This window comes from Bison bison, unplaced genomic scaffold, assembly GCF_000754665.1.
Source record: "Bison bison bison isolate TAMUID 2011002044 unplaced genomic scaffold, Bison_UMD1.0 scf7180017864531, whole genome shotgun sequence".
NCBI lineage: Eukaryota > Metazoa > Chordata > Mammalia > Artiodactyla > Bovidae > Bison > Bison bison.
In genome coordinates this window covers 8516314-8541653 of record NW_011495081.1, presented here as the reverse complement: position 1 = coordinate 8541653, position 25340 = coordinate 8516314, and the positions used below count along the sequence as shown (strand labels likewise).

General features: G+C 48.0%; 1 protein-coding gene across 1 annotated transcript in view; it reads left to right on the top strand.

Annotated features, from left to right (window-relative positions):
* Positions 1-25340, top strand: part of ABTB2 (ankyrin repeat and BTB (POZ) domain containing 2) — a gene marked incomplete at its 5' end in the record, with an annotated part of 185313 nt that overhangs the window by 71129 nt on the left and 88844 nt on the right. The window lies entirely within an intron of this gene.

Below are 25340 nucleotides of genomic sequence, written 5' to 3'. Positions count from 1 at the left end.
CCTAGCATGTACCCCTGTGAGAGGCAGCTGCAGCCACTTCAATGCCACCACCTCCTCCTGGCTGGAGGCAACCTCTCCAGTGTTGCTTTATCTGTGTCGCCACCAGGGCCTTTCCCATTTTCTCCTTTATGCTGTAGTTAGTTTCATGCATGTCTTGGGAAAAGCAGCACCGTGTGGTGGGATCTCCCAGGGATTACAAGTCCCCCAAGCTTTTTACTTAGCATTTTGCCTCCTGGGTCACCCTTGGGTGAGTTACTTCTTTGAGCTAAGGGTCCTATTTATAAAATAGGGTGATCGTAAGAGTTAGAAGTAATAACATAGAAAGTATCCCCTTAGTAGCTAGCTGGATAGTAAGTGCTTAAATTGCCCGTTTTTATTGAGGGCTTAACATAGTCTGTAAGGGTTGATGGATCACTGTCTGTGGGCAGATCGCACTAGACATGCCTGTTAGGTTAGTAATAGGGGCCTTGAGGTCAAAAGGCTTAGGACAGGGCTGAGGAAAAACAATCACTGCCAGCAGATGATTGAGCTGGGCCTTTCTGACAAGGCAGAGAGAGAGGATGAGGGGCCCTGGGCTGGGTGGTTGAAGCTTGAGAAGGGCATTCTGACCTGGCACAGGGTCTCCTCTCCGACCTGGACGACTGCAGCCAGAACAGCCTCGCAGGCAGGCTGCAGAGCCACTGTCCAGGAGCTTGGCCTAGTCTCATCAGCTCAGCTCCAGGCTTGCCCCTGGCCTGTCTTTGCTATGCCGAGTAGTGCAGTGGTCAAGCCCACACGCGCCAGTGTCCCATCCCAGCTCCATCCTTTCTGTTTGTGTGACCTTGGGCAGGTTCTTAACCATTTTGTGACTCGATGTTCTCATCTGTACAATGGGAATAATAGTACTCACCCCATAGGGTTTTCATGAGGGTCAAATGAGTTTATTTATACAAAAAGATTTAGAATAGTGACTGGATACAGAAGGCATTTTGTTTATCAGTGTTTGCCAGTGACTCTGTCGGCCTTGGGCCTTTCATCTTAACCTCTTCTTTCTTCCTGAGAGCAGAAGTCCTGTCTGATCCATTTAAACCCGTCTTAATAGGGATTCCTAAATATTCGTTGGATGGATGAAGGGGAGGCTCAAGCTATGATACCAGATCAACCCAGCTTCACATTCTGACTTTGCCCCATCTGTGGACCTCTGACTTTGCTGACCTCATTACTTCATTTGTAAAATGGGATAGAAGAGGCTCGTCCTAGGATTGTGTAAAGGATTAAAGAACACATGCAATGCCCATGTCAGCAGTGAGCTTTCAGGAAACGGTGGCACCGATGCTGATGACTGAAATAGTGCCTCAGTAAGGCTCATTCTACCACACTGAGTAGGTGGTTCCTGCATATTTTCAGGTTTCATTTTGAAGTAGGAAAGTGATTTCTGGTTTCTGTATCGTTTTCCCCAGTGACTGTCAGACGCAGGAAGGAAAACAGGACGCCCGTGCATAGGCACCCTTTCCCACCTCCCACAGCTGTACCCGTAGCACCATTTTTCTGGATGCTCTTTTCATACACAAGCCAGTATCAGACATTAGACCACCCTGGAGGTTCACTGTGGCCTTCGGAGTCTACTCTGTCCATAGTAGCCAAGATCACCGGGCATCTTCCCAACCTCTCTGTGGTGGTGGCCTGGCTTGGAGCATATCTCTGGTTTCCTAGCTGGTGCTTGGACATGCTAGCACACGGCTTTGTGTGTATAGTGATTTAGTTCTCATGAACTTGGCCATGTCCACTCCCAGAAGGATATTGGAAATTTGGGAGACTTAGCCGGCTTCCCCGGAGAAGGCAATGGCGACCCACTCCAGTACTCTTGCCTGGAAAATCCCATGGACGGAGGAGCCTGGTAGGCTGCAGTCCATGGGGTCTCAAAGAGTCGGACATGACTGAGCAACTTCAGTTGCACTTTTCACTTTCATGCATTGGAGAAGGAAATGGCAACCCACTCCAGTGTTCTTGCCTGGAGAATCCCAGGGACGGCGGAGCCTGGTGGGCTGCCATCTATGGGGTCGCACAGAGTCGGACACGACTGAAGCAACTTAGCAGCAGCAGCAGCAGCCGGTTTCCCTGGTGGCTCAGTGATAAAGAATCCGCCTGCCAATGCAGGAGGGGTGGGTTTGATCCTTGGGTCGGAAAGATCCCCAGGGTCAGGAAGAAGGGAAAGGACAGAGGTGCCTGGTGGGCCACAGTCCATGGGGTCGCAAACAAGTCAGACACGACTTAGCGACTAGACAACCACAAACGGCAAGTAGTAAGCTGTGTTACTGACAAGCTCAGACCCTACAGGGCTGCTATAGGGAGTCAGAGAGAAGACATAATTCTGTCCCCCAGGGCCTGATGACACTCAGCCATTCCCTCAATGCATCAGAATGGAAGCCAGCACACTGGACAGCTTTAGTTTCCTTATCTGTGAGCTTAGGATGATGATTATTAAGTAGAGGACTGACTTCAGCCTCAACTGATCCCCAGAGTAATTCTCAGAATACTGGTCATGTGAAACAGACCACAGGAAAAGGTTCCACGGCCAAATATGTTTGGGAAATGAATTGCTTGGCCTTTCCTTCTTGGCATTTTATTAATGTTAGCATCCCTAGAGGCTAGGTAAAAACACTGAAGATATCTAATTATCCTACAAGAGTTTATAACAAGCGATTATATGAACATTAAGAAAGGAGAATCTGTTATTTTTTAAATAAGACATTTAGAAAGTGGTAGAATTAAAAGTACTTGGCAAAAGTATTTTGTTTTGGTAACCGGTCACTTTTAGATTTGATCATAAAATACTCAGTATTTCACCGACCCATGGCCCTCTTGAAATAGCAGGATCATGACTTCCTAGGAGATGCCTCCAATGGGAGTAAGACTTTAACTTGAGTGATGGAGGTAAATTCTGACATTTCAAAGATGCTCTTTATGAGACACTGGATTAATTAGGGCTGTTCATTCGAGTAGCTTCTTTAACTTTAAACACATATTTTCAGACAACTGAGCATCTCCTGAGCCTGCCCTTGGTCTAACTGTTCCAGCTTGATCCAGAAGTATGAGACTGGAGCACTGTGAAAGATCCGGAGCCATCAATTTATCCTGAAAAGTGTTTTTCATATACTTTGTGTCTTTGGGGAATAGCATTCATCCACAAAACTGCCTCACAATGGAACTGCTTTAACAAGAATCATTTGAAAATGTCAGTGTCCTCACAATGCTGGACCATGGAAATCAGGATGGATGATCAGAACCCCCCCTCCCCCGACCCCCACTGTCAGGCCTCCCTGAGCTTCATTGCTTGCTTACTCTGATTGTTCTGGTAAGAAATGGAAGTGTGGGCCTGCACATCACCACGATCCTGGATCTGAAAGTTGAATAGGTCACCTCTGAAACCTCTGCCCCGGCCCAACAAGAAACAGTGGATCCACTGCAAGCTCTTGTTTGTTTTTACAGTTCTCCAATCGTCCATCCTTCTCACCCCCTCGCTCCTGTGGCTGGTCAAGCTAATTTGATTTGACGTCCTGGCATTCGAGATTTGTCAAGTATTGTAACCCTAAGCGGTACTAATATTGAAAACCGTACTTGAAATTTATATAATCCAGATGTGCATGCCAATAGAGCAGAGATGAGATGGCAGGCTTGGGTCGGGGAGGGGGTTGGGAGGTGGGGGAGCGTGTGTGTGCATGCGCGGAAGAATCTTGTTGCTCTATATTTTTTCCACATGGTATATAGCCAAGAAGGATTTTATGCATTAATATTTTCCCTTAAGAATAATAACTGGATTACGAAGTATAGCTTTAAGTAAGTCCCACCATCGGTTTTATTCACAGCCAAGAATAACTGATTAAGTTTGGGGGAGCAGGAAGGTGATCTATTTTAAGTGCTTTTTAAACACTCTTAAATTGGTCAGGACCCTTCAGCAGTGTGGTCTTGAGAATGGTTAGTCACGCCGAGTCAGGATTTTTGACGTGGCTCTCTTTAGCGTCGAATGTTTTCCATTTTAATGTACCGTTTTTCTCACTGGAGGGCCTTTGGCCATTTGGAGGGGTAATTCGGAGGCCCCCGCTTAGACACAAGGGCTTTGACCCCTGAGTTGTCAGTTCTGAGCCCCCAACATTGGTAAGGCCCAGTTGCCATTTCTGTTTTCCAAAATCTCATTGAGTAGCTGAACTAAATTGTAGAAAGATCTCTGTTCAGATGTTTGATGGTGGGCTTGCTTGAAGTGCTTGTCCAGCATCTCCCTTCTCCACCCCCCATCAGGGGCCCCTTGTACCGTCTCCAGCAGAACAGGCACCTTCCATAACCACAGCCTTGCCCACCTGTGCAGACCACCGTGGAGTTTTGTCCAGCTAATAGAACTACTTCACGTTGCTCGCCTGACACGGAGACCTGGGGCGTAAGCTTTAGTGTCCTAGACACGGAAGGAGAGCAGAACGTATTGTTAGTCCTATGCTCGTTGTGTGTAATTAACATCTGCCCTTAACCAGAAGCCCAGGGAGAGCTGGTCATGCCAGCTAGTAGCAGATGACAATGATACAGAGAGGGAAACAGAGAGCTGGGATCCACATTAGTGGGGTGGCTTCCGGAGGACCTGGATGTTCATGGAAACCAAGGCTGCAGTTGGTACCCATGCCATCTGTGGTTATTTCTAGGCGAGAAATCTGAGGTCCAGTTCTCTTTTAGCTCCCTTTGAAGGCAGAATAAAAGGAAAACGATGTCCAAGATTCAGAGGGAGCTTGTGGCCTGCTGCTGCTTCCCCCTCACTGAACGGCTCTGGAGAAAGGCTAGTGGGTACTGTCCCCGCGGCAGGAGTGGAACATTCTCCACTGGGCGCAGCAGCTTTTCTTTGGCCATAACTTAGAGCCCTGGTTCCAGGAGGGCTGGGAGGACGGTGCCTGCCTCTGGGGCTCTCCCGAGCTGAGCCTCGGTCTGTGGGCTACAGCCCTGTTCTGACTCAGGTCTTGGGTAAGGCATGCAGTCGTGGCTCCAAGCCAAACAGATTCCAAATGATGGAATCTGATTTTTCCCGTTGGGTTTTGAGGTAAAGGAGTCATGTGGGATGTGATCAGGCCTCCATGGTTTGTTTATCTGATGTTCAGGTACAGACTGGGGCTCCGGACAGAGTGGGGCAGAGCCGTGAGCGGGGCCGGCACGGAGCGCAGGTGAGTCATCGCAGTTCACCCTGCGAGGCTCAGCAGCCTGGGAATGGGGCCCAGGCAGGAAGTAGACGGTCAAAGCTGCTGGTTCAGTTCTCTCAACTGGCATCATCGCCTCATGTAGTTCTAGAAGGACGGAGGATGAGAGCAGGCTGGAAGTGGAGAAGCAGGAACTTCCGGGACAGAAACGCTTCAAGGCAGGTTTTAAGGCACGTTTGTACAGTACAGGTCCAGGCTCAGCCGATGTGAACTGACCCACGTATCTAATGGGATCCCAGGACAGAAATGGGGTTCTGCAAAGCCACTGGTCTGATTTTGTACCTCTCAGCTTGCAGACTGAGACCTGCTTGGCCAGAAAAGAAAATATTCTTCTTCCTTTTCTTAATGTTATCTGAGGTGTACATTGTTTTGTTGTTGTTTATTCATTTTAAAGATGTAGTATAACCATTTCAATTCACTAGTTAATGCAAGGATGGATGCATAAGGTCATTGTAGAAAGGGTATAACCAGAACGGAACCATAGCATTAATAAAGGACAAAATGAGAGCCCAGCCAGGAGGAGCTGTGGTCATGAAACAGGGAGTGCAGCCTGGTGGCTAAGAGCTCCAGTCTGGGAGTTTGTGATCCTGGGTTTGGATCCTGGCCCTGCGGCATATTTAGCTGTGACCTTGGCCTCTCCAGCCTCCTGTTCTCTTCCTATAAGATAGGAAGGTGGGGAGGGATAATATAGAGGTAAGGGTAAGAGGTACAAACTATTAGGTAGGAAAATAAGCTATGAGGATATATTGTACAGTGTGTGAAATATAGCCAATATTTTAAAATAACTATAAATGAAGTATAACCCTTAAAAACTGAATTCACTGTATTGTACACCTATAACTTCTGTAACATTGTACCACAACTATACTTCAATTGAAAAAAATTTTTAATACAGAAATTAAAAGATGGGAAGATGGTACTACACCAAAAATTGGCCTGAGAACTGAGTGCTTACTAAGTGGGAGGTGTTAGCATGATGGTTGTCATCCCTTCTCCCATAGCAACAGCCTGTTTTGGGGTGAAGCCCTCCATGCAGCTGGATGTGTGTGATTTCCTTCCTCTTTTCTACCTCGTTGCTCTAATACTAGTGCATAAGGGGATGTAAGTTCTTAGGGACTTTGACCTTGAAGCCAGACCTTGTGGCCAGGACCAGTTCTCCTCCCATGGGAGCTGTTGTCAGGATCAGGTCCTGGGTCCTCAGTCTCCTCTGAGGTGGGCTAGTGCTGCTCAGCTGTAAAGCCCATCTAGGGGACCACCATCCAGATGGATGAAGGAGTCTTTAAGAGGAAGCAAGAGCACTCTGCGTTGGTGTTAATCCAGGGTCAAGCGCTGGCCTTTGCTGGCTCTGCCCCTCCCACGTCCCTTGCTGGCTTACCCTCCAAAACAGTGAACCTGGAGTCAACCGAGGCTCCCCAAGAGAGACCCCGCCCTTCCAAAGGCAGGCTCCTCAGGCCCGAGTTTTCTATTCAAGTTACAACGTGGGTTTATTCCAAAATGACAAAAGCAGACCCCTGGTGTTTCCTTGGCTCACTTCTGTAAAGCATCGTGACCATTAAATAAAGGAAAAAAAGGTCTGAGCCTTGCAACAGACAGATGTTAGACCAAAATTATTCTTCCCACTCCCTTCCTGGCTCCCAGGAATGGTGAAACTAGTGAACATAATAGTAGCTTAAAGAATCGTGGAGTTTTAATTAAGTGCCTGCCTGCTACTGTTTAAGCATGTTACATATATCAGGTTGTTTAATCCTCCTAGTAACCCAGTCAGAGAAGTACTGTTATTGTTGTTTCCCTTTTACAGAGAAGGGGGCTCACGACACAAAGCAGTGAATTAACTTGCTGAAGGTCACACAGCTGGGAAAGGCCAGATCAGTCTGAGAATCCAGCCTGGTGTTAGATGCTCCACACTACCCACAGTCCTCTACTGCCTCTCATAATAGTTAAAAAATAGTTATTATTATAAAAATAAACCACATACATGTGTGATAAAATGGCCTAAAACTGTAATACTTTTCCAGTGTTGGTTTCCTAGTTTTGCTGTTGCACGGTAAGACATAACCATCTAGGAGAATTGGGTGAAGGATACATAGGATCTTTCTGTATGATTTTTGCAGCTTCCCGTGAACCTATAGTTGTTTCAAAACAAGAGGTTCCAGCAACTAGACTATGGCCAACATTGTGTTGAACTAGGATTTTATGCCAAGCACCATGCTAATATGCACTTTATACTCATTGTTTAATCCTCCCAGCAGCCCAGTGAGGTACAGGTGCTTTTATTATCTTTAGGTACAGATGAGAAAATCAAAGGATGACAAAGTTAAGTAAGTTGCATAAATTCAGGAGAAAGCGGCGAGGCCCCTGAGTCTTTCTGACTTCAGAGCATAAACTCATAATGCTTTTTTGGATGGAAGAATACTTAGAAGGCGTGTGATGTGGGGGCCTGGTTCTGTGTCGAGCTCCCCAGGTGACAGCAGCCTTGCAACCTTGTTTGGTCTGTGGCAGCCCTGTAAGGAATCACACCTGTCGGTTGCCATCATCTTTTCTCTTTCCCCATCATCCCTTCCTTTCCATGAAGGAGCCATACGAGCTCAGCCACCCTAGATGTATGTTTTAGGATCTGAATTCAAGTGCCCTTCACATCTCAGTGAGAGAGCAGGCTTTGGGTTCAGACCTGGATTCACTTTCTAGTTTGACTTCCCATTAGCTTTTTTTTTTACCTTGATAGAGTTAAACTCCTAGAATAAAACAGGAATAATAGCAGTCCCTTTCTCCTCGTTTTTTGTTTTACAGATATCAAATGAGATTAAGTACCCAGTGCATGGGTATTCCATATTGTTGATTTCCACACGCTTGCTCAGCAAACATGGAGCCCTGCCAGGTGCTACAGAGTGCGAACTGGGGAGAGGGTACCTATCCAGCCTAGAATGCCTTCCTCTGGATCCAGACAGAGTGTGGGTATTGGACCCAAGCCAGGCACCTTCCTGGGACTCAAGGACATTGCTGTGATTTGGAAGAGGGAACATTATCAATCACCATGTTGGAGGGCATCTGTGATTATCATCTTCATTTCCATCAAAGGTGTCTTGTGACAGGGGATCATCAAGTTCAATTTAGTCTGAATCAGGACCTAGCAAGGATATATTTTTTATTTCTGCCTTGGGCTGAACCTGTCTTGAATAATTCAGTCTCTATCTATTTCTAAAGACTAAGCTTCCACGCCTCCTAGCTTCCATCCTGCTTTATTCAGGGTCATGTGGTTGCTTGTTTCTCAAAAAAATGCATGCATCCTCCCCTCTCTGGCTGCCAGTAATGAGTGTTGTTAGGAAAAAGAATCATCTTCTTATATGTACTACAAAATTGCAACAGCTGCTCAAAGTCTAGAGACCAGCCTCAGGGCAAAGGCTGCACACGGTGGCCTATGGATATCTTTCGACCTGATACTCTTAAAAGAAAAATTCGTATGCTATCATTAAAATATTAGATTTCCAGATCTTGGCTAAAGCTGAGTAGCATCTACCTCCTTTGGGTGGAGCAAGGAGCAAATGTTATCCAATTTGCTGTAAGCCTCCACCCCTCCCACCTACCTCCAACCAAGGTCACTCATTTACCTTACATTCTCAGTGTTCACAAGCATCTAGTTGTCAACTCTTGACGTAGATGAAGGAACTCTGTTTCCAAAGGTGCAGCCTGTTGATACTTTGGGAGTTAATTGGTCCACAGTTGATCCCGAGACTCTGCTTCTTACCGTATGTGGATACAGTAGAAGCAGTAGGCAGCTGCTCATTGTCCTTCCTTCTGTGAAGTCAGTGTCATGTCTGACCGTCTTAGGTAGGAAGCTGGAATTCTCAAGGAGAATTCTCAGCACTGTACCAACTCCCTAATTGTGGAAGGATTAGGAAAAGTGATCTGAAGGATGACACACACAGACTTGGGGAGTTGTGTGTGTGTACTTGTATCTGTGGGGAAGTAGCTGACTTGGAGTACAGTTCTATGATGTGAAATATTCATGGGGGTACCAGACGAGGAGTTGGAAGACATAAGTTACAGTCTGGCTTTACCACTTGCTAACTGAGCACTTGACTTCTTGGAGTCTGTTTTCTCATTGGTGAAATGGGAATAATGTCAAGTGTGCCTCGCAACAGGGTAGATAAGAGGATCAGGTTACGTGATCCTATGAAAATGTAAAGCTGTATTGAAAAGTCGGGTGATATGACAGAATGGTATGCTATGGATGAACACACAATACACAACCTCTATTTGTAGAGGATTGTGCTATTTGTAGATCAGGGATCAGCAAGCTGTGACCCACAGGACACATTCTGCCCTCTATATGGAAAGCTTGAAAAACAATACAAAGACAAATAGCATTTCACAGTGGGCAGAATTTCTATGCAGTTCCAGTTTCTCTGTCCATATCAAGTTTCACTGGAACACAGCCACACCCATGGGTTTAGGTATTATCTGTGGCTGCTTTCTCCACGCATTGGCAGAGCTGGGTAGTTATGACAGTAACCAGAAGGCCCTCTGACTCTTTACAGAAAAAGTTGGCCAACCCCCTACTGTAGATGGTGGAGGGGCAGTGACTCAGACCCTCCTCCTCTTTCCCTCACTTCTTCTCCCACCCAGACGCAGGTGCTATTGCAAATGGGTGGCCCAAGGATATTTTCAGATATAAAACCAAGAATTTCTCTCCATTTAACTGCCATAGAGGAACACTTCCATCTGGGCTCCAGCTAGGGGTACTTCCTGTGAAAACCACAGCATTTTTCTTAAACCAATCTCCATTTCAGTAATAACCGCAAAAAGAGAAGAGGCTGTTCCTGTCACAGTGGGCATTTCTCCAGCGTATGAACCATCCAGCAAGCCTGGTCAGCAGAGTTTCCCTCAGCCTGGGACTGACAGGATGCAAAGAGGGCAGCCACGGCTCTGATAGGCTCGTGAGGGTAGTTTTAGGGATGAATTACTCATATGCTCAGTCATGTCTGACTCTTTAAGGCGACCCCATGGACTATCCCACCAGGTTCCTCTGTCCGTGGAATTTTCCAGGCAAGAATACTGGAGTGGGTTGCCATTTCGTCCTCCAGAGGATCTTCCCAGCCCAGGGATAGAACCCAGGTCTCCTGTGTCTCCTGCATTGGAGGCAGAGTCTTTACTGTCGAACTACTTGGGAAGCCCAGGGCTTAAGTCCCCCAAAAGATGGGTTTAAATCCTGACTCCTGTCGCTTCGGAATGTGACCTGATTTGGAAATAGGGTTGTTGCAGATATAGTTAAGTAAAACAAGGTCCTACTGAAGTGGGGCGGACTCTGGACCTAACACGACCAGCATCTTTATAGTAAGAGGGAAATTTGAACCTTTGAAAGTGGAGGCAGAAATTACAGTGGTACATCAGTACACCAAGGAAGGCCAAGGATTGGTGGCCACCAGCAGAAGCTAGGAATGAGCCAGAAAGACCTCTCCCCAGGGTCTCAGAGAAAGCATGGCCCAGCTAATACCTTAATCTCCAATTTCTAGTCTCCAGAAGTGTAAGAGAACACATTTCTGTTGTTTAAAGCCACCCCGTGTGTGGCATTTTGTTACAGCAGCCCTAGGAAACTCATGCAGGCAGCTCGCCCACCCTTGGTGCCACCTTCTAATGCCATTCAAAGCTCTTGGCACTATCCGCATTCTACAAACGGGGCTGTAGAGGCACTGCAGGTTTCAATGACCTGCCTGAGATTTTGCCTGGTGGCAGAGCAGGATACAAACCCAGGCCTCCTGATTCCAAGCTTCTGGGAATGGCCGTCCTCTGCCTGGTCCACAGCTTTCTAGTAGAGGGAAGGGCAGGTCCTCAGAATCATGGAGCCTCTTGCCTTGCGTTTCTCATTCCAGGAGCTCTGCAGAGAGTATTTCTTTACTGGGTTATCCGAGCTTGTTCACTTGGGCTCTCAAATGGGTAAGAGGAAAAATTAGTCACTAGCTTAAAAAAAAAATGGAGACTTCCTTGGTAGTCCGGTGGTTAAGACTCCATGTTTCCAATGCAGGGGTTGCATGTTCAACCCCTGGTTGGGGAATTTAGATCCTATCTGCCTCATAGCATGGCCAGTAAATAAAATGAAAGTGAAGATATGTTTTGCATACATCTGTGTGCTTTTTACAGTTGTAAAATTGGAAGAAGAGTGAATTATCATTTTCATAACCAACTTTCAGAGCATCTGAAGAATGTGCCTGAGAGATCCCTGGGGAGATAACCCACATAAAACACCATCGAGGAAGGCGATTTAATAAGGGAAGTCTCCAGTGACCTCCTGGAAAGCATAAGAGCACTGATACTTCCTTCTTAGGTAGCGTCTAGTTGGCCAAGCTCGTTTGTATGGCAAACAAATGAAATCAGCACCCAAAGCTCCCGAGATGCTGGGCTTCTCTGTGCAAGGGTGATTGCTTGAAAATGTGCAGCTCACACAAAGAAACTCAGGTTGAGAAGGAAATCTTACTGTTGAAAGTCTGGGATTTGTTTAAGATGGTCTTTGTCTCTATTGCGACTATTTTCAAATGTACAGAGAAGCATCAAGAGTTGTATGAAAAACTCCCCATGTTCCCACTGCCCAGGATCAAACTCCCACTTCTCCTATTTTTTACCCACTTCACCTATTGCTTTGTCCTTGTTGTTGCTTAAGTATTTTTGAAAGCATGTCCCATATCATGCCATCTTTCCCCCTCCTACTGGAGTGAGCGTCTCTTAAAAAAAAAATCGCCATTTTTATAACTACAATTTCATCTTTGTGCCTAATCATATTAACAGGGATTCTCTGGAGCCAGTGCTACCCAGGTCATGTCCAGAGTTCAAGTCAGTAGTTTTTAAACTATGTGAATGGAAATGTGGGCTGAGGGGCAGGGAGTGATGCCCATGGGACAGGTAGAAGGCTGAGGTTCAGGAAAGAGAACTTGAGCAAGTCCTCTTGGACTGCAGGGGTTTTCAGAAAGTGTGCATGACTGAGGCCAGGCAGGGCATTCCTGGCCATTGGGTGTTTCCCCCTCGGCCGTGGTGACCCAGGTTTCTCCGTAGAGTTCTGCTAGCACTGGCTGGCTCTCGTGAGGGTCACTGCCTCTTGGACACTGGAGAGTTAGTTGCCCAACTTCAGCTTTGGAGGGCTTAGCATTCGTGACCTATGGCTGGTGGCAGTCCCTGTGCCTTCTGGTGGCTGCACTGAAAGAGAATTGTTTCTTTCTCTGAACGTGGTTTTTTAACATCAAGAGAACTTTTCTCTCTTACCTCTACCATCCCACCTACCCCCCGAAAAGGAGGAAAGAGCTTTTCTGGAATTTGTTTTTAGTGGACTCACTCAAAAGGAGCCTTCTGTTTATTTTTTGAGTGGCTCTCTGGACTGTTGTGTCCATTTATCATGCCTCCCTCCCAGCTCTCCCCCCGTCTCTCCTTTACTCTGCGAATCTAAACTTCATCAAACTGTTCCTAACGACTACCACATGTCCGCAGAGGGCGCGGGGGGCAGGGAGAGGGGGAGCTGAGAACTGAAGGAATCCTCCAAGGAGCACAGTAGCATATTAAAATTCAATGGCTTAGTCATCAGAGTTTTCAGCCCCAGCACCGAAGAAAAATAAATGAATGTTCTGTAGCAGTCTTGTGGATCTCAGAGGAAGGGGGTGGCCGTGGGGAGGGAGGGAGGGGAGAGGTTGTGGTTTTGTGATAGAGGAGCTCATGCTGCAGAGAACAATTAAGGCCTTTGCTCAGAAAAAACAAGACACGCTACTGTTTTCCTGCCCTGTAGAGGAGCGCTCAGTATCGGCAAGAAGGGACCATTCTGATCAAATAGCTTGGCTCTCAAATGGGGAAACTGAGGCTGGGTAGTGGATGTGACTTCTGCACAGTCCTAGAATGAATTAGTGGCAGAGGTAAGACCAGATCCCAGGCCTTGGCACCTCGTGGTCAGAGTATCCCCCCTGCCTGCTCCATTCAAAGAGTATTTTCCTAACGGTATAGAGAAAAGGGAACCTGCCTACACTGTTGACGGGAATGCAAATTGGTGCAGCCACTATGGAAAACAGTGTCGAGGTTCCTCAAGAAACTAAAAATAGAGTTGACATTTGATCCAGCAATCCCTGGTCTTCCCTTGTGGCTCAGATGTTAAAGAATCTGCCTGCAACGTGGAAAACCCGGGTATGATCCCTAACTCGGGAAGATCCCCTGGGGAAGGGAATAGATACCCACTCCAGTATTCTTGCCTGGAGAATTTCATGGACAGAGGAGCCTGGCAGGCTGCAGTCCATGGGGTTGCAAAGAATCAGACACAACTGAGCAACTAATACTGTTACTTTCCAGCAGTCCCACTCCTGGGCGTATATCTAGACAAAACCATAGTTCAGAAAGATGCGTTCACCTCAGTGTTCATAGCAGCACTCTGAATGATTACTGACAAGCCAAGACATGGAAGCAACCTAAATGTCCATTAACAGAGGGATGGATAAAGAAGATATGGTGACTCACTTTATTAAGATATTTACTTTATTGCAATGACCTGGAACTGAACCTACAATATCCTCAAGGTATGCCTGGTGTTGTTTAGTTGTTCATTCATATCTGACTCTTTGTGACCCCATGGACTGCAGCATGCCAGGCTTCCCTGTCTTTCACTATCTCCCAGAGCTTACTCAAACTCATGTCCATCGAGTCAGTGATGCCCTCCAACCATTTCATCCTCTGTCGTCCCCTTCTCCTCCTGCCTTCAATCTTTCCCAGCATCAGGGTCTTTTCCTATGAGTCAGATTTTTGCATTGGGTGGCCAAAGTGTTGGAGCTTCAGCTATAGCATCAGTCCTTCCAATGAATATTCAGGATTGATTTCCTTTAAGATTGACTGGTTGTATCTCCTTGCAGTCCAAGGACTCTCAAGAGTCTTCTCCAGCACCACAGTTAGAAAGCATTAATTCTTGGCACTCAGCTTTCTTTATGGTCTAACTCTCATATCCATACATGACTACTGGAAAAACCATAGCTTTGACTATACTCTTGATGTGGTTTCGATGTGCTGCCATTTAGTCATATGGGCAGCAGAAATCAAAGCACTCATTTCACAGAGGGAGAAATTAGGACAGAGAGCCAGAGAGGATGGTACCAAGGGAGAGTTGAGGTTAGAAACCCAGCCTTGGGCCTGCTCACTGGGCTCCCCATCCAGTGCTTCCCTCCAAGCTGTTCCTCAAAGATCAGGTGGGCTTGGGGACCCTCTTAATGGAGCTGGGACTCCCTCCCATTTTGTCCTGCTGGAGAAGCCAGGTAAGGCCTGCCTGGATCACTTCCCTCAGAGGAGATGCTGGAAGACTTTCTCTGACAGACTGTTGATCTTACAGAGCAAAACCAATCAACTGCCAGAATCTATAAAGTTGTAAGTGTGGAAAGGAGAGCTGCCTGGGCCTGCAGCAAGCCCCCAACCAGCCTGGCAGGCCGTTTCGAGACACACACACACACACACACACACACACACACACACACATCAGCAGGAGGGCTGGGGAGGAGCAGAGTGGCGGCTGTGTTGTGCATATTAGATGTGCCTCTAATTTCTGACTAAGATCTCGCCCTTTGGACTTGGAGGACTCCTGAGGTCCGATGTAGGCGCGTGTGTCTGTGTTTCCCCACTGAGCCTGGAGGGAGATGAGCTCTGTCCACGGAGGGTGCTCATTTATAGGGAACAAGGGGGAGTGTATTAGTCTTGGGCCGGTGTGTGCCCCGCCTGCCTGCCTTCCAGCCTCCCCAAGAACACACCAACTCACACCTAGGAGACCCTCAGGGAAGAGCAAAGCTCTTCTGACTCAGATAAACTTGGTTACCTGGGCCTCTCCCAGGTGACAGTAAAAGCAAAGCATGAGGAGACCTTACATTTGTCAGCGCGGGAGTGGAGGTGAGTACTGTCTACAGTGCTCATACAGAGCTATGCTCATGAACAGTTGAGTACCTGTGAAAGAACTTTTGTTCAAACCCTCCCCACCCTTCACATTCACTCTGCCTCCTTCTGCTGGTGGCCTTCGTGGCTGTAAGAGCCTCTGGTTTCCCCCACTGAGCCTGTATTAATGAATTTCTAGTAGAACTCCAATGATTCTCCCTGAAATCTTGAGAACCCAGGCTCTTGTGCAAATGTGCACATGGGGACTCCCACACAGGATCCCCGATGCGCAATGGTTCCCCTCTGTGTCCTCTCCATCAGCACAGGTTCTCCAGAGATGCACCCTTGTCACAGCTGCCGCTGGCCCAGGTGTCTAATGCAAACCAGAGTTCCCCCGGAGCGTTCCTGACGCTCAACCATCCCAGAGCCGTTCAGCACTAGGCCCTGGGCTGCACATGGGCTCAGTTCAAACAAACCTGGGTCGCATTATCTCCTTGGCCTGGTGCTGTCCCTGTGGCTGCCTCGTCCATTCCTCTGCCAGGCCTCTGGCATGCTGTGCTGGGCCCTTCTCCCCTGTCAGGTTTTCAGAGCCCTGGAGAACCTGTAAAGGTGTAGTTCAGGCAATGCCACGTGGAGAGGGCCGCGCTGTGTAACAGGGCCCCAGGCAGCTGAGGGTTTGCAGATAAGAACCGCCAGCGAAAGGCAGTGGGGAGCAGCCTGGCCCTGGTTTGGCCAGCCCTCGCGGAGGCCCTTGAGAAAACAGTATTGCGTTATTGTCACTATTAATAATGGCCCTTTATTTGAGCCTTGCTAGGACAATGCTCCAAACAAAGCTGAGAGGAAGAAACAATCCCTGCTGTGGGGCCTTATAATTTGTCAAGGCTGGTGGAGAAAGACAGATCTGCTGGGGCAGCTTGTGGGGGTGGGGTGGGATAGATTCTCTAGTTGCTGGAGGTTTAATTAGACGATGCCCCTGGCCGTACTGTGCATCCCGGTCACTTTGTCACAGGAGTGTCTGCAGCCCCTCCTTTGTCTTTATTTCACTAGATCTGAGCCCCTCCAAGGCTTTGAGAAGAGAGAGGATAACACTGAGCCAACTCAGGTCTACATCTTGCCTCTGATACAGCAGGGTGACCTTGGGCAGGTTCCTTTATTTCTCAATCTGATTCCCACCTGCAGGGGGGCGCCCCGATTGAAGATCATGCCTCGCTCAGGGAATAAGGGCTGCCCAGAGCCGGTGGCAAGAGTGGTACAAAAGAGGACTTGCTGGAAGTGCCTTTGCACCCCTAAAAGAGAGAATCCATTTGCAGTGCTGACAGCTAACTAACAGCACCGTTACTGAGAGCCATGTGCCAAGCGCCGAGCCTGCTGCATTGACCTCATTTGCTTCTCGGTAAGAGAACGGTCGTCACAGTGATGGCCTTCCCGCTGTTCAGACGGGGATGTGAGGCTGTGCTGTTTTCTTGTTGGGTGCTGCGCTCACCGTACCAGGGGGTGTGGTGGCATTTTGGGACTGGACGGGCTCTGTGAAAACCAGCAGACCACCCTGCCAAGTCGGAAGTCCCGCCGTCCCCCAGAGATGCTGGCAGCCGGTCGTTGCAGCTGTGTGGCAACAAGTCTGATTTAATTTGGGGGGTGGTACAGACAGCACTGTGCAGTGTTTGTTAAAAACCAGAAGAATGCAGCTTATTCACCAATCTGTGAAAATGGCTGTGCCTTGGGTGGGTGGGGAGCCAGAAGAGAATGGGTGAGAGCATTTTAAAAGAGTGAAAATGCTGATAATTATAAATGTATCATAATGCCCATTATGCATGAGGTCTGCGTGGATTAACTGATTACAGCTAAGTAGGCTCCAGGTTTCCTTGAGACCTCTCTTCCGGGGTTTATAATTCTCTTCAGACTTCTCAATTAGTCTAGAAGATGGGAATCTAATCATTGTTGTCAGTAATCATCACCTTCCTTCTAAGTCCTTTTATCACCACCTTGGTTTCTTAGAAATAAAAGCCAGGCAGGAGAAAAGTGTACATTTTTCACATAATACACTTGGTATAAACCCAAAAATGTCGGAGGGAGGAGGGTTTTGTAGGTTAAATCCTCTTTCAAGTGCACGAGAAAAACAGGCCACTTATTAGAATCCTATGGTAAATAGTTTCATCAAGCAAAGAAGCAAATGCATATTTATCTTTTAGGTAAATCTGGATTTTTCACATCCACAATTACTACAGTGTGTGCTCAAGTGGCTAGGTCATCCGTTCCAGCAGCATTTCTCTTTTCCTATCAACTTGCATCTTTTCTGTGAAAAAATCTTTCAGGTTATTAAACCTGGGTGAGGGTAACTGAAACAGAAGGTATGAATGTGCCTTATGGAGTATCATTTAAATGTAAAGATGCTGTGAAGCCAGACAGGACAGGAAAAGGCATTTGGAGGACGTGTGGCTGTGAAGAGGGTGGTGGGAAGCTTGGAGAAGAAATTCTGAGCTTCGGTGTCCCCTCAGCTCTGCTGTCACCTTGGTTGGCCTTGGGCAGGATGCTTGGTCTCATTGGGCATCAGCTTTTATATATGTAATAAGGGGATTTGAATATTTAAGACAACCATGAGATAAGAAACTATTGTGGAGTTCTTCCTATGAGGCAGTGCTGGGCCAAAAGTCAGTTTAGAAAAAACTGTTACTCCCAGTTATCAGTACAGGTTTATCCCTGGAAGATACAGGCTTGTTTCTGGACAGAGGTCTGGGGAGAAACTTGATCTGGGAATTCTGCCTTCTCGAAGCCCCAGAACCTCAGCGCTCAGTGGTGTGTCCTCTCTGGAGACCCCTCATTGAATTACACCATCATCAGCAGTGGGGACCTCGTGCATGGATTATTCAGGAGGCAGCACACCGTCCCATGAGGGCAGGTGCTTTATTGGCTGGGATCAGGTGGGTTATGGCGTTCAGAAAATCCTTGTTTTTTATTTGGCTTGTTTCTCCCTGTCCACTCAACCAGGTTCTCATCCTCGGCTCTTGGTGCCTCTGGGGAAGCCTCAGAGGCTTTCTACAACCAGGTGTATAAGCATACAGTTATGTTCCCCACGCATGTACACACACATAACAGCCTTCTCACCAAGAACAGACGCCTCGGTAGCACTTTCCCTGTGCTGCGCGCATGGCCGAGCAGCGTACATACTCTGACTCACAGCGATCTGAAGGGGCAGGCCCTGTGGTTCTTCCCCTTTTACAGATGACTCGGAAGCAAGAAAAGGTTCAGTGACTTGCCCAGAGCAACCCGAGACCATCCTCAGTGTTTCGCTTGGTCGTTAACTCCACCTCTGTGAACCCTTGACAGGTGTGCTTAAAACAGGTGTGATCTTACCTCCCTCTGCCTCTCTCATTGTGAGGATCAAATGGGGGAAGAAAATAAAGTGAGACAGAAATTGGTAAGTTTCCCTTTATTCAAATGAGCTGCAGGGAAAGCAGATGAGAGGTATACTATAATGATCAGTAACTTCTGAAATGAGTGGCGTAAAGCTTATAACATGACAATCCATAAACCCATATGCCATGGGACTTCATCTTGGGGGTTTTTGTGGGGCAAAACAGGTTGGGTTTCTGATGGACAGTGGAGTTTTGGGGGTCATTAGAGCACTCTGCCTGCAGGCCCCAAAAGGGAGCTGGGGTACTGCCTTTATTCCAGCCTTGTCTCCCAGGGACTCTGGGCTGAGGGGCGAAAGAGAGCCAGGCAGCGTGGTCCATGGTTGGGATGTGCTTTGGAGAGATTTGGCGGTGTCAAGTGATTGATAACAATACTCAAGTGGAGAATGTCTCCTCCAAGGCATGCTTAGGTGTCCATTATGGCTGGAAGATGGTTTCTCCCCAGTCGGCCTCCTGGGTGTTGTTGCTCTGTGTCCTGGTGTGAGAAGATGTGACTTTGAGAGGCCCTGAAGGGCCAGGGGCTATAAAAAGGAAAGAAAAAGAATAAATGTCAGATAACTTTGCTGGAGACGGTTCTTGGACTTTTCCATAAATAGTGCTTCATGATTTGATCTTACTGTGCTACTCAACTTGCGAGACTATTTAATTTTAATTAATTAGTCATTTTAGACATTTTAATTAATAGTAAATAAAATTAAAACTTTTTCATTTTAATTAATTAGACATTTTAATTAATAGTAAATAAAATTAAAACTTCAGTTCTTCAGTCTATGAGTTGCATTTCGAGTGCCCAGAGTCAGATGTGACTAGTGACCACCGCGTAGGGCAGCACAGGGACAGAGCATTTTCATCGTTACGGAAAGTTCTAGCAGTTACCTGCTTCTTCTGGGTATATGTCAGCAAGTCTGCTCTTTCCCAGGCTGAATTCTGTGGCCCCTTTTAGTCTAAAAGTCAAGTCAAAGGCACTCAGTCGTGTCTGACTCTTTGTGACCTGATGAACTATATAGTCCATGGAATTCTCCAGGCCAGAATACTGGAGTGGATAGCCTTTCCCTTCTCCAGGGGGTCTTTTGAACCCAGGGATCGAACCCAGGTCTCTCACATTGCAAGTGGATTCTTTATCAGCTGAGCCACCAGGGAAGCCCTTAGACTAAAAACTCTTCTTTATGTCTTAGAGTCCAGAAGTCCCTTGAAGACTTGGTTGTTCTGAGTTGCTTTTGACCGGTTCTAAATGTTTCAGTCATGTGTTTTCTTCTCTGGTGCTGTAGAACCAGGTCTTCCTGAACCTCACATGACTCCCAGCTTCATTTTCTTTTCATTTCTTCATCCCATGTTGAGGGATCAAGGGATATTCATTCATTCTGGAGCAGTTGTCCTCTGCATGTGCTCAGAACAGACTATATTCAAGTCAGACGGACAGGTCAGAGGTCAATGTCAAGACCTATCTTCATGAGAAGTCAACTTACAGGACCAGGACTTGCTGCCCTTCATAATTTCATATGTGAGGAATAATGGGATTTTATTGCATAGTTAGAATTTTTAAATATGTTCTTGTTTAAGCAGCTAAACGCCTGAAAAGGCATTTGAGTCTAATGAGTGCCCTGTATCTGGGTGAACCGTGGTATGTTAGTAATTCAGAGCAAAAAGATATGTGGGGCTGCAGACAAGGCAAATTCTGTCTCACTCCTGCAGCTGTGCAACTGGGACCATCCACAGAAATGGAGAACTCCCCAGCTAGGTTCTGCAGGAGATAGTTTTCCTTTGGGGTAGCCCAGGGCTCTCCTGGACCATCCGCTCTCAAGTGACTGAGTGTGTATGTGTGTGTTGTGGCCTGACACCGAGAAAAGAGACTTCTTGAAACCTTTTTTACTTGGGAAAGAAAAAACAGGAAAAGAATCGTTGGCGATTTTGCCTTGAGTGTCTGGAAGCTGACACCAGCCTCGTTTTCCTCCACTGAGCCTCCACATGTCACACCGTGCAGGTTGCCGACACCGTGTCTCATTACTGACTTGGTCCTCCCCATACTCGGCCTCCTTTCCCCAAACAAACCCCTTACATCGTGAAGGTCAGAACCCCGGACAGATTTTTATGCAGCCACCAGATGGTGTTTGCTTTAGCATAGATCCACAAACGATGTGTTATTATAGTAGAGGTGCCGAAAATTGTATGACAAGACTGGGTCTGTTCCTCTGCTAGAAACCCAAGGCTGAAATACTGCAGTATGCCTTCAAGCCTGACTCAGAAAACGAAAAGGAGCCTTTCCCAGAATTAGGGGGCATTCACCAGGGACCAGAGGGAAAAAAAAATAACATTGCACTGGTCACCAGTGGCTGGGCTGATGGTTTATTTTCTGTCTGTGTTTTATTAAATTTGTGTTTTCCATTTGACTTTTCCTTGTGTGATTTATTTCTGCTTCTAGATGTTCTCCAGCCCTACCCCCACCAAGAGATTATAAGTTGATGATAATGTAGGTGTCACAGTTAGCTAAGACTCATCAGTTGGATTTCACGAAGGAACAGGAATGGGAATGAATATTAGTTTAGTGCTGGGGTGTTTGGTAAGGACCGAATGCCCACCCAGTGCATTATACCATTTTTGATGAAATGGCCATATCCTAAGGATTGGATTGATCTAAAGGAAATGATCAGGAATTTAATTTCATTTAAGGGGGCTTTGGAGGCCAGCACAGGGTCATACTATTGGGACAAGACTATTGGAAGAGGGAAAAGAATTAATCTAATTTCTCCCTCCCTCTCCTCATTTTTAGAAAAGTCACTTGGAACCACACAGCAACTTTAGAAGGATCTTGAATCTTGACCACCTAGTGGTCCCTCTGGTCTGAGGAGACCATGCCCTAGGCTCTCTGAAACCCTCCATCCTGTGCCTCTCAGTACAGAGAATGGTGCAGAAGTGACTTCTCAGTTTAATGATGGAGCCAGACTAAGCCTCCATCAGGACCATCCCACTGGCCCTCAGGTCAGAGGTCAAGTTTGGGTATAAAGGTCATGTAATGCAAATAGTTTGGGAACTTAGAGAGTGAAGGATTCAGCTTCACTTGAGCAAATCTCAGTTTCAGTTTTCTCATCTGTAAGTGGGGTGCATAGTACTTACCCTGCTCACCTGAAAATTGAATGTTATGATATGGATGGAAGTACTTTATACAAAACACAATTCTATACCTGTGTTCTCCAGTGTGGTAGCCACTAGCCACATGTGGCTATTAAAATTAAATAAAAATAAATACGTGGTTCCTGATACTCACTGGCCTTATTTTAAGTGGTGAGTGACTACCACATTCACTAGTGCATCGTAGAGGAATGTAAGGAAGGGGTGGAAATAGAAGCTTTCCTTCATTCTGGGGTCAGAAGAAATAGGGGATTGGGAGCTTGCAGTCATGAGGAAAGTTCAGCAAAGGAGGAAGGGGTTTGATTCCAGTCTCTGCCAGGCACCAACCATAAGCCACGAGAGGCTACCTCGACCATCTGAGCCTCCACTTCCTCATTGTAACACAGAAAACATAACAGTCCCTTCCTCCCAAGGTGCTTGTGGGGGTTTCATGAAACCGTGTCTGCCTAGCAGTCAGCTCAGTACCTGGCATGTCCTAAGTGCTAGGATAATTTCTTGAATCATTGACATCATGACTTGTTGAACTGTGGGTGCTACTATCCCTCTAATGCTGTAGCATACGGGAAAATACAGGTCAGCGCGTTCACTGCCCTTACACCTTCCCCAGGGGAGAACGGCACACTTCACTGTGGGAGATTGAAAGAGGGGAGTGGTAGTTTTAAGCCCAAGGGGGTGACAGCCAGACAAGGTGGTTTTGTCTCAAGTGCCCTGAAGCAGAGAAGGAGCCCATCCTTCGGGCACAGAAGGCAGCACAGAGTTCCCTTCCAGGTGGGTCTGGGAGGAGGGCCCTGATCCCAGGTAGGAAGAGGCTGAGATAACCGGGCCTTTCACCGGAGCTCCTGTGGAGTGGTGGCTGCAGACGGTGGCGGTTAGGTGGAGGGGCTGGGCAAGGGGAGGGCTGTATCATGAGTGGTACCCCTGGTCTTTCTGAAGGAATGAAGCGAAAAATCCCAGTTACCTGGGTCTCCTGGCCCAGGTGAGGCCTCTAGGCATGCAAGTGACCCAGATGCAGGTACTGAGATGAGAGATTGTGGAGGTGATGCTCCCAGCCTGGAAGGGACCGGGGTGTTTGACTTAGAGTGAGCAAGTCCTGATGTCATCAGGGAAGAATGCTGAGGAGATAAGAGAGCTGGGTCTTCCCCAGGGTGGACCTGGGGACTAGCGGGGGTGGGCAGGGAGCACAGGGCGGCACTAACAGGTGGTGGTTTTTCTACTCAAGGCAGCTTGTGGAAGCGGCTCTTCTCCTGTGGATGGAGGGATGGAGTCAGGCCCTGAGCTGGGCCCAGGCCAGGAGAAGGCCAGATGTCCAGTCGCCTTATGGCTCCTGGAGACCACCCCGCCTCCTCGGGCCCAGTTGGTAGTTTCATTGGCCCTGGCACTAGGTTAGGAAGGACTCTTGTGGTTGCAAGTTATAAGAAACATACTGGAGTATAAGGTGGAAATTTAAAAGGAGGTTTATTGGAAGCAGGTGGAGCCCTAGGGCAGGATAGCTGAGCCTCAGGACAGTCCTGGGACCCAGGATTGGGAGGATAACGCCCCCTTTCTCCTCCTGCCTCCTCTTCTCCTTTCTGCTTTCCTGTCTTCCAGAGCTTCTTCAATAACAAAGGGATCGACTGCAGGGTGGGGTCAGGGAGTGCTCTAAACACACTCTCAGGAACCCAGTCACTCTCCCTCCAGCCCTGTTCTGCGTTCCCTGCGAAGGAGTCAGCAGCCCTCCCGTGGTCCAGTGGGGCTGGGGTTCCGCTCCCCATACTCCATCTTCCCACTGTGACAAGGAGGACTAGTTAAGCAGTGGTCAGTACAAGCTGCCTGCACACCCCAAAAGGTGCTACTCCTGAGGGGGGTCTGCCTAGCAGGGGCCCAGATGTGGACGCTTCAAGGAATAGACCAAAAACACGTGGGGAAACGTGAAGATTCAGGAAGGGGCCTGTGCACCTGGCCCCTCGCTGTGGCCCCAGTTGTCACCTTCCCAGGTGTGGCATCATGGGGCTCCAGCGTGGGGACCAAGCCATGTCAGGTGGCTCACTCATCTCTTCTGAGCCCCAGAACTTGAACTCAGGCTTTCCTTCTCTCAGGAAAGTCTCCTCCTCCCCAGCTGAGCTGGGAGCTCCTTGTGGGAAGAGGCTGGGGCAGGAGCAAGGGATGACCCGGGACTCTTAGCTCTGCAAGCGCCCTGCACACCACACTCCCGGAGCACTCCGGGTGGGATGGGTGAGGAGAGTCCTCCGTCAGCTCCCAAGTTCCCTGAACACAAGCAGAGCGATGGTAACCAGGAGCCTGCACACTCTTCTTCCATCTTCCCAACTACAGTTCACTCTGCTGTGGGTCACTTCTCATTTTCCTGTCAATACCCTTGTATTGTCCTTTAGTTACTTCATGAGGGACAGTTGTGACAACTCCATTATAGTTCCTTTGGCGTGTACCTTGTGTCTGTCTGGGCAGTGGTCTGACTGGAAGAACATTTTAACCTGTTAACATTGCACTTGGTCCCAGGGGCGGCTGGGGATGCTGGTGGAATGCTAAGGATTCTTACAGAGATGTGTGTAATATGAGATAAAAGCAAGTAAAGAATTCTCCTTTTATCCCTCCAGTACTACCGTATCTCTTGCAACACATGGACAGTATGTGGCTCACCCAGCCCCAGCACCTAACACCCTGCTGGGCATGGCCGTGGGCACCTGGTCAGCAGTGACGGAGGGGAGAGAGGCGGACAGGGTCTTCCACAAAGCCAGTCACCCCAACATCCCTTTGGTGCTTGGGGGAGGGGACGCCGTATTTCTCCATTTAACAAAGCGCCTGCTTCTCACCCTTCAGCCCTCAGGCTGGCAGAGTAGAAATAGTGTCTACTGTCTGAGCAGCACCTCGCCCTTCACAGGCATGATTCACTTGGGAGCGATGCGGTCCCACGCCCCCGGCAGCCTCTCCCTGTCTATTCTGGTGTGGTTGTCATAGGAGAAGGGAGGAGCCACCCTCCTTGCCTCTGAGAGGCCTCTCCTACCTTCTCTGTCTCACAACCAGGCTGAGCCCTGCTCCTAAGCCAGGGGGAATGTCCACCTCTTTGCTGCCAGCTTCTCCTTGCCAGTGCTCAGGCACCTGCTCTCCTTCCTTTCCTCTTTGATGTAATGTCAGAGATTCGGGAGGGATAAGTATAGAGAGCCAGGACATGTACTTTGATGTTAGACCAGTATTAGTCCTGCTCTGCCCCTAACCAGCTGTGTGACCTCCAGAGTTACTTTAACCTCTCTGAACCTCAGTTTTCTCATCTGTAAAATGGGGATGTGGTGCTTACCTCTCTGCATCATCCTGAGGGTTAAATGAGTGAAACTTATTTGCACAGTGCCCAACATATGGTATGGGACTTCCCTGTAGCTCAGACGGTCAAGAATCTGCCTGCAATGCAGGAAATGTGGATTTGATCCCTGGAGGGACGATCCCCTGGAGGGAGGGCATGGCATCCCACTCAAGTATTCTTGCCTGGAGAACCCCATGGACAGAGGAGCCTGGCAGGATAGAGTCCGTGGGGTCTCAAAGAGTCAGACGCGATGGAGCAGCTAACACACACTACTGCCATGTGGTAAGGTTGCAGTGACGGCAGCTGCAGTTTCATTAAAGGAGATATCTGATCCACATGCTGCAGAAACAAGTTTGGAGTTGATGCCGTCCCTCTTGAGAGGGAATTTCAGTCAAGGCTGCTGAGGATGTGGAAGGAGCTGGTGTGGAGACTGAA